Source organism: Mixophyes fleayi, chromosome 3 (assembly GCF_038048845.1).
Source record: "Mixophyes fleayi isolate aMixFle1 chromosome 3, aMixFle1.hap1, whole genome shotgun sequence".
Classification (NCBI taxonomy): Eukaryota; Metazoa; Chordata; class Amphibia; order Anura; family Limnodynastidae; genus Mixophyes; species Mixophyes fleayi.
The window spans coordinates 21,350,490-21,364,574 of NC_134404.1; the positions used below are offsets into that span (position 1 = coordinate 21,350,490).

Sequence of the window (14,085 nt, forward strand, 5' to 3'; positions counted from 1 at the left end):
TGTTATTAAACTAACATATTAATTTTTAGACAATTAAAACTGGATGCATAAAATATTAAATGTTACGTAATCAAGGGAATACCAAAGTTAGTACAAAGCGACTTAGTACTCTCTATTTTTTCATAGGTTAAAAGATTCAGGGTTAGATTTATCAAACCTTCAAAAAAGTAAAAGTGGAGATGTTGTTGCCCATAGCAACCAATCAGATTCTAGCTATCGTTAATCTAGTACATTCAGGCAACATGAAAAAGCTGGAGCGCCGTTTTACCCATGTCTATTCTAGTACACCGCCACTTTTGCTTTTTTAAAAGGTTTGATAAATCTACCCCTCAGAATTATTATTATTATATTTTTTAAAGGCCATTAACTAAATTATTTTTCCAAAAAAAGTTAATCCAACATGCGTCAAGCTATAACGTTGAACGTCTGCAACGGAACCAACTAGGCTTATTTCAGTGACCTTGTTTTATCTACTATAACATTACATCTTTCTACATCAGAGTGTGTAGTGTATTCTACCATATGTATATGCTTCTTTACGCTTTATCAGCATTTTTTATGCTAGTCTTCCTGTGTCCATAATGCTCTGTTTATTGAGTTTGTTGCATGCATTGAGCAGTACTGCTAGGAAATTCAATAGCTGTTCGGTGATGGGCTGCTCACATGTAATAGGATTGGGTCTGATGAATACACATTCTTTGCTTAGGATTGTATTGGCTGTTTAGACATGATCTATCAGCCAAGTGTTGTGAAACAACAAGGAGTGGACCGTTGCAATGTGAAGAGGGATGAGTAATACGTTGTGTAAGCAATTGAAATAACACTGAAAACTAGATTCTGATTTAGTTGTGACAGATAGTACATCTATGTGAACATATCACCTGTCTCCTGGAGCCCTTGTTTCCCTTATTTGCCCTGTATTGATCTTCCATACTCAATGTTATACCAGTGTTGATTTCCCTCTGCCTCTCATCTCTGCTGTCCCTCTGCATCTCATCCCTGCTGACCCTGTACTCTCATCTCTGCTGTCCCTCTGCATCTCATCTCTCTACTGACCCTCTGCATATCATCTCTCTACTGACCCTCTGCATCTCATCTCTCTACTGACCCTCTGCATCTCATCTCTCTACTGACCCTCTGCATATCATCTCTCTACTGACCCTCTGCATCTCATCTCTCTACTGACCCTCTGCATCTCATCTCTCTACTGACCCTCTGCATCTCATCTCTCTACTGACCCTCTGCATATCATCTCTCTACTGACCCTCTGCATATCATCTCTCTACTGACCCTCGGCATCTCATCTCTCTGCTGACCCTCTGCCTCTCATCTCTGCTGACCCTCTGCCTCTCATCTCTGCTGTCCCTCTGCCTCTCATCTCTGCTGTCCCTCTGCATCTCATCTCTCTACTGACCCTCTGCATATCATCTCTCTACTGACCCTCTGCATCTCATCTCTCTACTGACCCTCTGCATATCATCTCTCTACTGACCCTCGGCATCTCATCTCTCTGCTGACCCTCTGCATCTCATCTCTCTACTGACCCTCGGCATCTCATCTCTGCTGTCCCTCTGCATCTCATCTCTCTACTGACCCTCTGCATCTCATCTCTCTGCTGACCCTCTGCCTCTCCTCTCTCTGCTGACCCTCTGCCTCTCCTCTCTCTGCTGACCCTCTGCCTCTCCTCTCTCTGCTGACCCTCTGCCTCTCATCTCTGCTGACCCTCTGCCTCTCCTCTCTCTGCTGACCCTCTGCCTCATCTCTCTGCTGACCCTCTGCCTCTCATCTCTGCTGACCCTCTGCCTCTCATCTCTGCTGACCCTCTGCATCTCATCTCTCTACTGACCCTCTGCATCTCATCTCTCTGCTGACCCTCTGCCTCTCATCTCTCTGCCTCTCCCCTCTCTGCTGACCCTCTGCCTCTCCTCTCTCTGCTGACCCTCTGCCTCTCCTCTCTCTGCTGACCCTCTGCCTCTCATCTCTGCTGACCCTCTGCCTCTCATCTCTCTGCTGACCCTCTGCCTCTCATCTCTCTGCTGACCCTCTGCCTCTCATCTCTGCTGACCCTCTGCCTCTCATCTCTGCTGACCCTCTGCCTCTTCCTCTCTCTGCTGACCCTCTGCCTCTTCCTCTCTCTGCTGACCCTCTGCCTCTTCCTCTCTCTGCTGACCCTCTGCCTCTCATCTCTGCTGACCCGCTGCCTCTCATCTCTGCTGACCCTCTGCCTCTCATCTCTCTGCTGACCCTCTGCCTCTCATCTCTCTGCTGACCCTCTGCCTCTCATCTCTGCTGACCCTCTGCCTCTCATCTCTGCTGACCCTCTGCATCTCATCTCTCTACTGACCCTCTGCATCTCATCTCTCTGCTGACCCTCTGCCTCTCATCTCTCTGCTGACCCTCTGCCTCTCCTCTCTCTGCTGACCCTCTGCCTCTCCTCTCTCTGCTGACCCTCTGCCTCTCCTCTCTCTGCTGACCCTCTGCCTCTCCTCTCTCTACTGACCCTCTGCCTCTCATCTCTGCTGACCTTAATGATTCAGGCTCATAATGGTGACTTGCCAGTGTTAATTTATTGGATTCTGAAAGGCATCAGATAACATCTCAATAACGTTTTGTAGTGAGTCTTCTTAACCGCAGTGCATCTGTAACCAAATAAAAATCCAATATTTTGTTAGCTCTTTTTCCAACAATATTAGTAGGGTCCTACAGGTGATTTGTCCATGATAATTTGTCCATTGTGGTTACTGTACGTTTGGACCCTAAAATTATGTAGATAAATAGTTCTTGTTCTTTGTGCAGAGTGACTCCAATGTCTTACTGTATATAAGGAATAAAGTGTTTGGTAAACGATATGTTTCTTTAACAAACAATGTTGCTTAAACCAATATGCAATTACATTTGTTAACGAAAAGTATTAGGGAAATTAGATATTTGATGGTCTTGTGTCTATAACCTATATCTGTATGTTCTCCCCGTGTTTGTGTAGGTTTCCTCCCGGTGTGCATGAGATAGGTCATTTAGACTGTAAGTTCCAATTGGGCAGGGACTGATGTGAAGGACTACATACAGCTCAGAGTAATATTATGGATGCTATATAAATGAAAATAATATTTCAAAATGTAAATCGGTTTACAGACCAACAGGGACATGGGTATGAGCTGAAGGTCACACACACGTGATCTAAAGTCCACTTACAAGCACAAAATGGAGAACTATTAGTTGCAGTGTCAGACAAAGAATCGGTTCTTGTTAATTCTACGGGCACCACTGAACTAGGCCTCGCACAAACAGCTGAAGAAAAATAATTCCGTAGCCAAAATGATTGAAAAACATGAACCTTTAACATGACTCTCCTTCTTATAAATTAATATATTAGATCTTAAAGTGTATATATAGTCTGACAATATCACGAATACTCTCTTTTCTCACAGAATATCATGGAAATATATAAGACTGTAAATGTATATATTTGTTAACAAGAAAACAAGGTAAATAACTATATCCATTAAGCCCTCTTGGGGGACAGTGTATTTAATCTAGCCCAAAAAAATCTCTTTGTTAAAAATATTTTTTGAGACCTGAACCTATAAATATATTCTCAATTTTCTCAAATGATTCATCTAAGGTCAGAATTTTTAAAATGACTGAAAACAGTAGTATCAATAACTTCTGATATTGTTTTTTTGTCATTTCCAAATATTAATTTCACTTTATCCTGATACATTATTGCTGATCTGTGCAATGCAACTAGTTTGGCCAACTTATATACCACGTGGACATTTAAGCATATAAATGACTTTTTTTTTTTGAATATTGCATAAGCCATGAATAAGAATTTGATCGCCTCTAGTGGGGAGCGAGCCATAGGGCTAGATTTACTAAGGCTTCTAAAAAGAAAAAGTGGAGATGTTGCCCATAGCAACCAATCAGATTCTAGCTTCAATTTATCTAGTTCATTCTAGAACACGATATCTAGAATCTGATTGGTTGCTGTAAGGAACACCTCCACTTTTTAGAAGTTTTAGTAAATCGACCCTATAGTCTTATAAAACCACTACAATCCTTCCAAATCAAACACAGGAACAGCCCATCATTCCGAGTTCCAAGGAATCTTTGTCTAGATGGTCGGACTTTTGAAAGACTGCCAATGGTTTTTTATAGGGAAATAAGGGAAACTCCTTAAACAACAGCCCAAACTTGGGATCAATTTTGTAAAATATTCCATTTTTCTTTGCAGTAATCCGTTTAACGGACTGTAATTTAGGCTTGTGTGCGCTGATAAGAGCTGACAATAAGAGCTGACTTGAGTGTAGGATTTTTCTTAGTTATTTTCTCTACAATCTATTTCATACATAGTCTCTGTCTGCAAACATATTAACAAAAACGTTAGAGCTTAGGGACAACTAATTGAGGCACAACACTGCTTAAACCCTTCCCTGCCTTATAGTTGGGAAGCAAAAGTGTCCTGAAATTGAGATCTTTGACGGTCTTGTGTCTGTAATTTATTTCCGTCACGGTGAATCCTGTAAAAACCACACTGTTTAGTTCCGAGGTTGTTTGTTCTTGTGCATTGAACTGCGTTATTGAATATAATTATCACCTTCTGAAAGAATAATAAAAGGAAAATCAGAAAATGACTAGTGTTGCTTCTGTCACTGATATATGTACAATAACGAAAGCCACAAAAAGGTTCTATATTACAGGCTGATTACTTCTATAAACACTGAACACCACTGTTGTTAACTTCAGTACTGTAAAAATATTTATTTAGTGACCAAAGCCATAAAACAATCGGACACCGAAATCTGTTATTTAGTTTGCATTGGTGTTTTGTAGTTACAAAACAAATATACATTGTATGCATTATTATTATCTTGTATTTATAAGGCAGTCTGTGCGTAGGGGGTTAGAACATATAACACAATTACATAAGTCAGGGGACGGCTGGCAAATTTTAGCCAAGGGGACAAGACTTGACTCAGCTGCCTATTGGGGACCTTTTAAAGGTAACAAAATGCAGATGACCCAGCACAAGATACCCCACTATGGGACCGCCCAGGGGCAGATGCCTCCCAGCCCCTGATATAAGTACATACAGGCAAGAACAATGGGTACAGCTAAGCAGAATAATAAATAAATGGATGCAATTAACAGAACAGATTGCATGGCATACAGAAACAATTTAGCATAAGGCTGGGTACACACTACAGGGTTTTCAGCAGATTATCGGGCCAACCATACGAGAAACGAGGGTTCGGCTGATATTGCATTAGTGTGTACGCTGGAGCGATGAACGATTATCGTTCCAGAGCACATCGTATTGTTTGATTTGATTTTTAAACCGAACTAAAAATCTCGTTCAACGATGGAACGATGTTGTTCCAATCCTGCAGTGTGTATGTACTCGGGACCAGCAGTGTCCATGGATCTCTATGGAGTGTGCAGAGTCAGGATCTTTTCAGCCGATGGTTATGACAGATGAAAAGCACAGATCTTACCCAGCCTAAGACAAAACAGGGACAGAGAGGAGGAACGAGAGTGGGCAGGCATGAGACATACGGTACAGACATGAGACCTAGGGGGTAAATGCATCAAGCTGTGAGTTTCCGGTGGGTTTGAAAAGTGGAGATGTTGCCTATAGCAACCAATCAGATTCTAGTTATCATTTATTTAGTACATTCTACAAAATTACAGCTACAATCTGATTGGTTGCTATAGGCAACATCTCCACTTTTTAAACCCGCCAGAGACTTGCAGCTGGATACATTTACCCCCTAGAGTACAATAGAGGTGGACGGAGGCAGGAGTTGATGACGCTGTATGCATCATCGTAGCACCGCACAGCGGGGGGTGGGCCACAGTGATGTCATCGTCCTCCTCCTGTGCATTTTAAACTTTTATATAGACAAAAATAAACATTGACATATTGTAATGATAATATTGTTCATTGGCAGGGGTGGAACTAGCCTTTTTTGTATGGGGGGATGGCGATTTAGTATAGCCCCGCTCTTCCTTCATTCTAATTGGCGGGCCCATCCCTCCTTCACTTTGATTGGACTTCGTGGCAGTGAAACAGGCAGCGGATGAAACACGGCTACTTTGATTGTCTTTAAAACCTAACTAGAGAACCCTCTGCCTGCCTCTCGACCAACAGACACATGTAGTGTGCTGCTGAGAGTGGGGGGCATTGTGGTGTTCACATCATTATAGCATCCTAGTTTTGGTTGCGTTGAGTACAATTTATTCCAAACTTCTGTTCAATGTACAATCAATCTATTGTACCTCTTTTCCCCCTCCAGTAAATGTGGACTGGGGAGAATATGTCTTGAACGACTGTACTGGTAAGACTTTGCCCGTCTGCAAAAAGTAGAGTGTTAATGGCGTTAAAATCTTACTGAATTTATTTTATTTGAGTGTAGAACTGATTGGATTGGTGAAGACTTTAATGCTAGTCGGCCAACTTAACATGCATTACAATATTTGGAAGTAACATTCCATGTTTATTATACAAAGGACATGTTAATGTAGCTATAGAGCATTGAAACACTCTAAGGCCTAGATTTACTAAGCTGCGGGTTTGAAAAAGTGGGGATGTTGCCTATAGCAATCAATCAGATTCTAGCTGTCATTTTTTAGAAGGTACTAAATAAATGAAAGCTAGAATCTGATTGGTTGCTATAGGCAACATCCCCACTTTTTTAAACACGCAGCTTAGTAAATCTAGCCCTAAGTCTCCTCCATAGATTGCCAAAGTGGAGTGCAGAAACTATAAGGGAGATTTAATTAGCAACGTGAAATCGTGGTGGTACCTCAAGTGTCACCAATTTACATGGGGGCCCTCATGCAGAACTGATGAAGTTTATAAAGCGAAACATCCTCTTCACGTACAAATTAGCCTGGCGTTCTGTACAGACAGCCTTAAACACATATGGCGTCTTTTTCATAGGGAACAATGTGTATCTATCATAAGATAAATGGCTTCAATTCAGTGTTTCCAGCCTTTGTCAAGGATCCTTCTCTAATTTTTACCTACAGCATTCTATTTTTATTTGTTTTAGCTAGGTTTTTAAAATGTTTGCATTATTCTATGTTGCTTTGTTTTATAGAACGATAGCTCAAACCATTTCCAGATGACGCATGGCTTATAGCGGCCCATGGGTGGTTCAGCATGGGTCCTTCCTATCTCTCTCCGGCTATAGTTTATTAAAGTGACATTACAGCACAGCAGGTGTGCGGAGACTGTGCCAGAGAGATTCTAATGTCAAATCACAGAAGGAAATGCAGCACTTTGAGTCATTTGTTTTTCAAATGTGCGTTGTCAGTGAGTGTTATGCAGTGGTAAAATAAATGACCGTGTTGTACGTTGCCACAGGAGATAGTCTGTCCCACCTGCAACTGAACGAAGATATCTCTATTAATAGGTTGTACTAACAGGATTCATACCCCTTGATGTTTTTTAAAGCCATTTGCACTTTTATTGCGGTAACAGCGAAAGAGAGTGTTGTTGTTTGCTGCTTCCTTAACACAGGTACTCTCATGAAGGAGAGACTTGAACCCCTACAATCTATTTTGCACGCAGCGGCTAGATTGATTTTCCTTACTAACCGTTATTCCTCTGTTGAGCCGCTCTGTCAGTCTCTACATTGGTTGCCTGTATTTCAACGAATCCAATATAAAATTCTTCTACTAACATACAAGGCCATCAACAAAATTGCACCGACATATATTTCCTCACTTGTCTCAAAATATCTCCCTACTCGACACCTCCGTTCTGCACAAGATCTACGTCTCTCCTCCACTCTCATCACATCCTCCCATTCTCGGTTACAGGATTTTTTCCGGGCTGCACCCACTTTGTGGAATTCCCTCCCTCGCACAGTAAGACTTTCCTCTAGTCTTTAAACCTTCAAGCGTTCACTGAAAACCCACCTCTTCAGACAAGCTTATGATATTCCTCAACCATCATCTTAATTTCCCTAGATTACCCTATTACCACCCTCTACACAGCTAACGCAAGACAACAACCCTCTGACCAACATTGCAACACACACGGCCCACTCAGTACTTTTACCTTTGCAGTCTGGCTGGTCCATTGTGCAATATGATGTAGCACATGCCCTTGTGTTTCTAACTCCCATTGTCCCATAGATTGTAAGCTTGCGAGCAGGGTTCTCTTACTTCTCTGTCTGTATGTATTACCCAGTATTGTCTTATCAATGTTTGTTCCCAATTGTAAAGCGCTACGGAATTTGCTGGCGCTATATAAATAAATGACTATGAAGGAGAGTGTTGTTGCTTGCCGCTTCTCTAACTCAAGTAGTGTAATGAAAGGAGAGTGTCGTTGCTTGCCGTTTCCTTAACACAGGTACTCTCATGCAGGAGAGTGTTGTTGCTTGCTGCCTCAATAACGCATGTACTCTAATGAAAGGGGAATGTTGTTGCTTTCGCTTCCCTCACACAACTACTCTCGTGAAGGAGAGTGTTGCAACATTTTTTAAATTTACCAGTTCCTTCTCTTATCCTTTCCAAAAGAAATGCTTTTATTGGTTGCGTCAGAAATCACTTCACTTTTATTACGTGTTTATATGTCTTTCTAGGCATTTATTTTATTAGTATTGTTTATGTTACCATATTATACAGCGATGTACAGAGAATATTTAATTACTTACATCAACCGCTGTCTCATTAGAGCTTACAATCTAAATTCTCTACCACACATGTAGACTAGGGATCATTTTATCAGAAGCCAATTAACCTATCCGTATGTTTTTGGACTGTGGGCGGACCAGGAGCATCCGGAGGAAACTCCCGCAAGACCAGGGAGAACATACAAATTTAGATAAGGCCCTGATCGGAATGGAGCTACCACTGTGCCTCTATGCTTTTATAAAGTATCTCCTCTTCTTCTAGCAGCTCCTGCCTAATGCCAGTCTCATCCTATACAAAGTAGCTGCTAAAGGCTGTGTAAAGAAAAATATGTCTCCATACCCTGCAGCTTAGGGAAGAGGAATGAAAAGGGTCATTGCTAACATTATTTCATAGTTGCCTACTCTCCCGCAATGTCCGGGAGATTCCCGAATTTTTGGGAGTTCTCCCGGACTCCCGAGAGAGCAGGCAAAAATCCCGGATCCAGCTGTCGCCGTTGTTGAAGATAGTGGGGGGTGGGGCTAAATGCGGCATTGTGGCCCTGCCCCCTGCTGCGATTGGCTAAAATTGGCAGGGCCGGAGCCTAACGGCGCACCACACGTGATCACGCCCCCCCTCGACGGACTCCCTCCCTGACAGCTGCCTTCAAAAGTAGACAAGTATGCATTATTTTCTCTTTATATCGCACACAAACAGCTGGACAGATCCTTATTTTATAGAGAAGAGCTTGATTTTATGTGGGTCAAGTTTGAAAGCCGCTTGTAGCTAAACTTGTGTACCGTGTATTTACTTATATATAAACCGCTTCTTGAATTGGCTCTAAAGTTGGAAAGGTTGCAATAAATTCTGGAACTTTAGATAGCTGAGATGAATTATTAACATACAGGACACGCTTGACTTCCTAAGTGAACAGGGACACAGAGGCACATTTTACATTTTTTATATACTTTTATTTATTTTATATTATATACTTCATTATTTTATTATAAACTTTTTAATAGATAAATAGTGCACTGGTCACTATATAATAAAGCCTAAATCCTTAACCTTGTGACAGCTTTTTTTTAAAGGGAATCAATGCCACTTACAAGCCTGTCAATGGGTAGGATATATTAGACAGCAAGTGACAGTCAGTTCTTGAAGTTGATGTGTTGGAAGCCGGAAAATGGGAAGCGTAAGGATCTGAGCGACTCTGAGAAGAGACAAATTGTGATGGCTGGACGACTGGGTAAGAGCATCACCGAAATGGCAAGTATTGTGGAGTGGTTCCTGATATGCAGTGGCTAGTACCTACCAAAAGTGGGTCAAGGAAGGACAACCGGTGAACCGGCGACAGTGTCATGGGCGCCCAAGGCTCACTGTTGTGCATGTGGAGCAAAGGCTAGCCCATCTGGTCCAATCCCACAGAAGAACTACTGTAGCGCAAATTGCTAAAACAAAGTTAATGCTGACTATGATAGAAAGGTGTTAGAACACACAGTGCATCGCAGCTTGCTGCATAACCGCAGACCGGTCAGAATGCCTATGACCCCTGTCCACCGTAGAAGGCACCTAAAATGGGCACGTGACCAGCAGAACTGAACCATGAAGCAATGGAAGATAGTGGCCTGGTCTGTTGAATCTTGTTTTCTTTTAAATCATGTGTGCGTGTGCTTTGTTTACCTGGGGAAGAGATGGCACCAGGAAGCACTATGGGAAGAAGGCAAGTCGGCGGAGGCAGTGTGATGCTCTGGGCAAGGTTCCTCTGGGAAACCTTGGGTCCTGGCATTCATGTGGCCGTAAATTTGACATGTGCCACCTTTCTAGACATTGTTGCAGACCAAGTACACCCCTTCATGGCAACGGTATTCCCAGTGGTCTCTTTCAGCAGGATGATGCACCCTCCCATACTGCAAAAATTGTTCAGGACTGGTTTGAGGAACATGACCAAGAGTTCAAGGTGTTGACTTGGCCTCCGAATTCCCCAGATCTCAATCCGATCGAGCATCTGTGGGATGTGCTGGAAAAACAAGTCAGAGTCATGGAGGCCCCACCTCGCCCCTTAAAGGATTTAAAGGATTTGCTGCGAACGTCTTTGTGCCAGATACCATAGGACACCTTCAGAGGTCTTGTGGAGTCCATGCCTCGTGTGTGTGTGTATAATTTTACAGTATTCTTCCCGTTCATCATTGCATTTTGTAGGTAAAGTAAAATAAAACAAGTCAAAAGAAAACACTTTGTAGAGAAAACTGGTTTCATTTTATGTCAGGCTTCCCAACATTTTGTTACTGTACTACCTTTCATGCCTAAGGAGCAATGTCATATGTGTGCAGGCTCTGTTAATTTAGATCCCAGAAGATCTCCCTGGCCTGCTTTGAAATCTCCTCACGTTCAGATGTGTGTTGGCATGGAGCTACAGCCATTCCTCCAGTCCGTCGGTCTGATAAGGAAACAAGCACTCCCCGGCTACCATCCCCTGGCAACAGATTATAGGTTGCCGGGAAACAGCATCGCTCCAAGAGCACAACGTTTAACACAGATGGAATGTTCTGAATATAAGATGATTATAGCTTTCTCAGCAGTGATAGAAGTGCGTTTTATTTTAAAAAAAAAATTTGTTTCTGCAGTGTTGACGATGGACATTAAATTAAATTTAAACCCATGTGGCTACATTTTGCAAAGGTGTTCTTCTGGGTGGCCTTTAATTAATAACATTTCGGGAATGACGTTGGCTTACTGGTAGGTCATGTAATAATTTTTTGGGGTGGCCTCCATTAACCCCATAGTCCCTGTGGCCTTTCTCACCCCTGTTCTGAGCCCATTTTGGCATTTTTGGGGCTGGTCACATTCCAACATCAAGCACAGTGATTTGTTTATGCAATGCCCATCGCAGTTATACCTTTTTTTTTTTTTTTTTCAGAATAATTAGAATTTATGAAAATTGCCTTTAATTTGTTTATAACTCATGTCACTGGAAAAAAAACATCTACCTAAAATGGCCAAAAAAAGTGTTATTTTTTGGTTTACATTGTGTTTATTGAAAGTGAACTAAAAGCAAAAGTATGTTTTTTTTTCTAAACGCTGCTGATAAAGCCTCTTGTGGTTATTGCTTTGGCATCATTCTATCTTTCCAAAATAGCAAAACTCTACACATATTTTCTCATAATAAAATCTGCACTTGAAAATGATGATGCTTTTTTTTTTCTTTTGCTAGTTTTCATGATCTTGAATAAAGTGCATTAAATGTGTAGAAGTAAAATGGGGACGCCATTTTTAAAAAAAATTAGATAACCTACCCACACCAAATAAGGGTAGTGTCAGGGTACCGAGGCTTAGTGTCCCTATTATCGATCTCTGATAACCTGATTTCCTATTAGCTGGATTATGTCAACAGGAGAGGAGGAAGTAAAACACAAACAAGTTGTTGCAGTTTCAAAATCAGCTCTGAGGGTCTTTTCAGACTGGCCCTTTATTTATACCTAAGGTCCAGCATTAACTGGTTAGCAACAAGTATATATAAGGAAATCTCTTTAGCTCAGCAAATATTTCTTTGCAACAATAAATACATATAAGGCAATATCCTTTATCCAGTACTACGTGGTTTTCCTCCAGGCCGTTTTTAGCTGTCTGGCATCCTGCTATTGTCTGTTCCATAGGAAACACTTGTTTTCTTCAAGGCGTAGTCCTGTATCTGTAGTAAAGTTGCGGGTTGTTGTCTGGTGATCACACACTGATCACCAGACAATAACGAGGGTGTCCTTGAGTGTGTAAGGTGCCAGGATGCACTACAGATTTTTTTCAGTGACATCATTGCGTACCTGCGATGATGTCATCAGTTTGCTGCCTCCATGCCAGGTCCCCCATTAGCAGTTAATGCTGTGTAAGTAGGATTTATACTTAATTGAACTCCTTCAATGCTCAGTGGGAGTCGTCCTTAGCATTGAAGGGGTTAATGCAGTCCAAGGCTGTGTGTATATTCTGCACACATTAGTAAGGGCCACACTGTGTCCCACAAAATGATATCAAACAACAGATACTTAGTTGAAACCAACGGCAACTATTTCTCAGTGTGGGTTAAATCCAAAATCAGCTGTATCAATGGGACTTGGATTTCTAATGATGCTTTCAGTAACATTTTGAAATAAAGTTTTTTTTTCTTTTGAATGTATCAAAATGGAGGGACAGGCGCTAGAAAAGCAAAACATCAGAGAAAGCCACAATAGCTGAAATGCAAAGAGATTTTTATATATATATAAAATTACAAATCATGTGCAGTTACAAATGTGCTAAATCAAGCAGTCTTTAGACACTTTGGCAGTCCCATCGCCTCTTTGGGCAACTTGACCCCTTGTCCTGGGTACAGAATAGCTGGAAGGAATTGCCACAAACAGCAAGAGATGAAGTGGTAAAATACTTTATTATAGATTTCAAATACAAATCTATGCACCGAGGGGGGATTTCAGGTAAATTCTATGAGGTGCGTTCTAAAATAAGCAAAGATTTAAAGCCAGATGTCCATGCAGAGTTTCCAGCGTCACTTTATTCTTAATTTATTCACCACTTACAGTTTTTTGTAGATATAAGGTGACGTTCCAAGGGCCACTGGAGCCTCGCACGATGAGGCTCCGCTTTGATATCTGGATTATTTTTGCTTGCACCACACAGGGGTTAACTGAATTCCACCATTAAAGACTTGGGGGCTTATGGTGTCATTGAACCAGGTAACAAACAGGTGACCTGTACCATGTATGCACCCTTTAACGCATTTCAAAGTGCAATCTGTCTTCCTAGGACATCAGACTCATATATGGTTATATTTTCCCAAGTATTCTATGTATGTTTCCATTAATTTAGATATATCATACATTTTGCACATTTTATTAAAATTAAATGGAAGCTTCGAGGGGTAGAAACAGGTGGATTTTAATGCCTCAGATTTAAAATTTGTAAAATATTATTTGAAGATCTCCTGAAATTCTTAAGTTAAACAGTTGTCCCCCTAACTAGCAACCTCACCGCCAGCCACCGTATGGGCCCATCCTCCAGCCACAGAAGTCGGAAGAAATTTGAAACCCTGCTCTGCAATGTCTGTATTACCTGGATAACACCGATTGGCTAGCTGTCTCTTCTCAAATGATCCCCAACGTCCAATCAGCTGTTGGAGATCTCCAAGATGCAGCTGGAGTCTTTACCAATCACAGTGCTTGGAGGCTTTCTTTAAATCAGGTGCATATAGTTTTACACCGGATAAATGTTAAGACACCTTATTGAAAATATGCCTGCTATAGTTTATAATATAAACTTACCTGTTCCTCTATAAATGTATCATGTTTCATTGTATGCTATGCTTAAGTAAAGTAAATCTATAAGGAGATATATACGTGTGTATATATATATATATATATATATATATATATATATATATATATATATATATATATATATATATATATATATATAATG

At 41.2% G+C, this 14,085-nt stretch overlaps 1 protein-coding gene across 4 annotated transcripts in view; it reads left to right on the forward strand.

Annotated features, from left to right (window-relative positions):
- The window catches only part of MSRA (methionine sulfoxide reductase A), a 249,494-nt gene that overhangs the window by 17,352 nt on the left and 218,057 nt on the right, over window positions 1-14,085 (forward strand). The window lies entirely within an intron of this gene.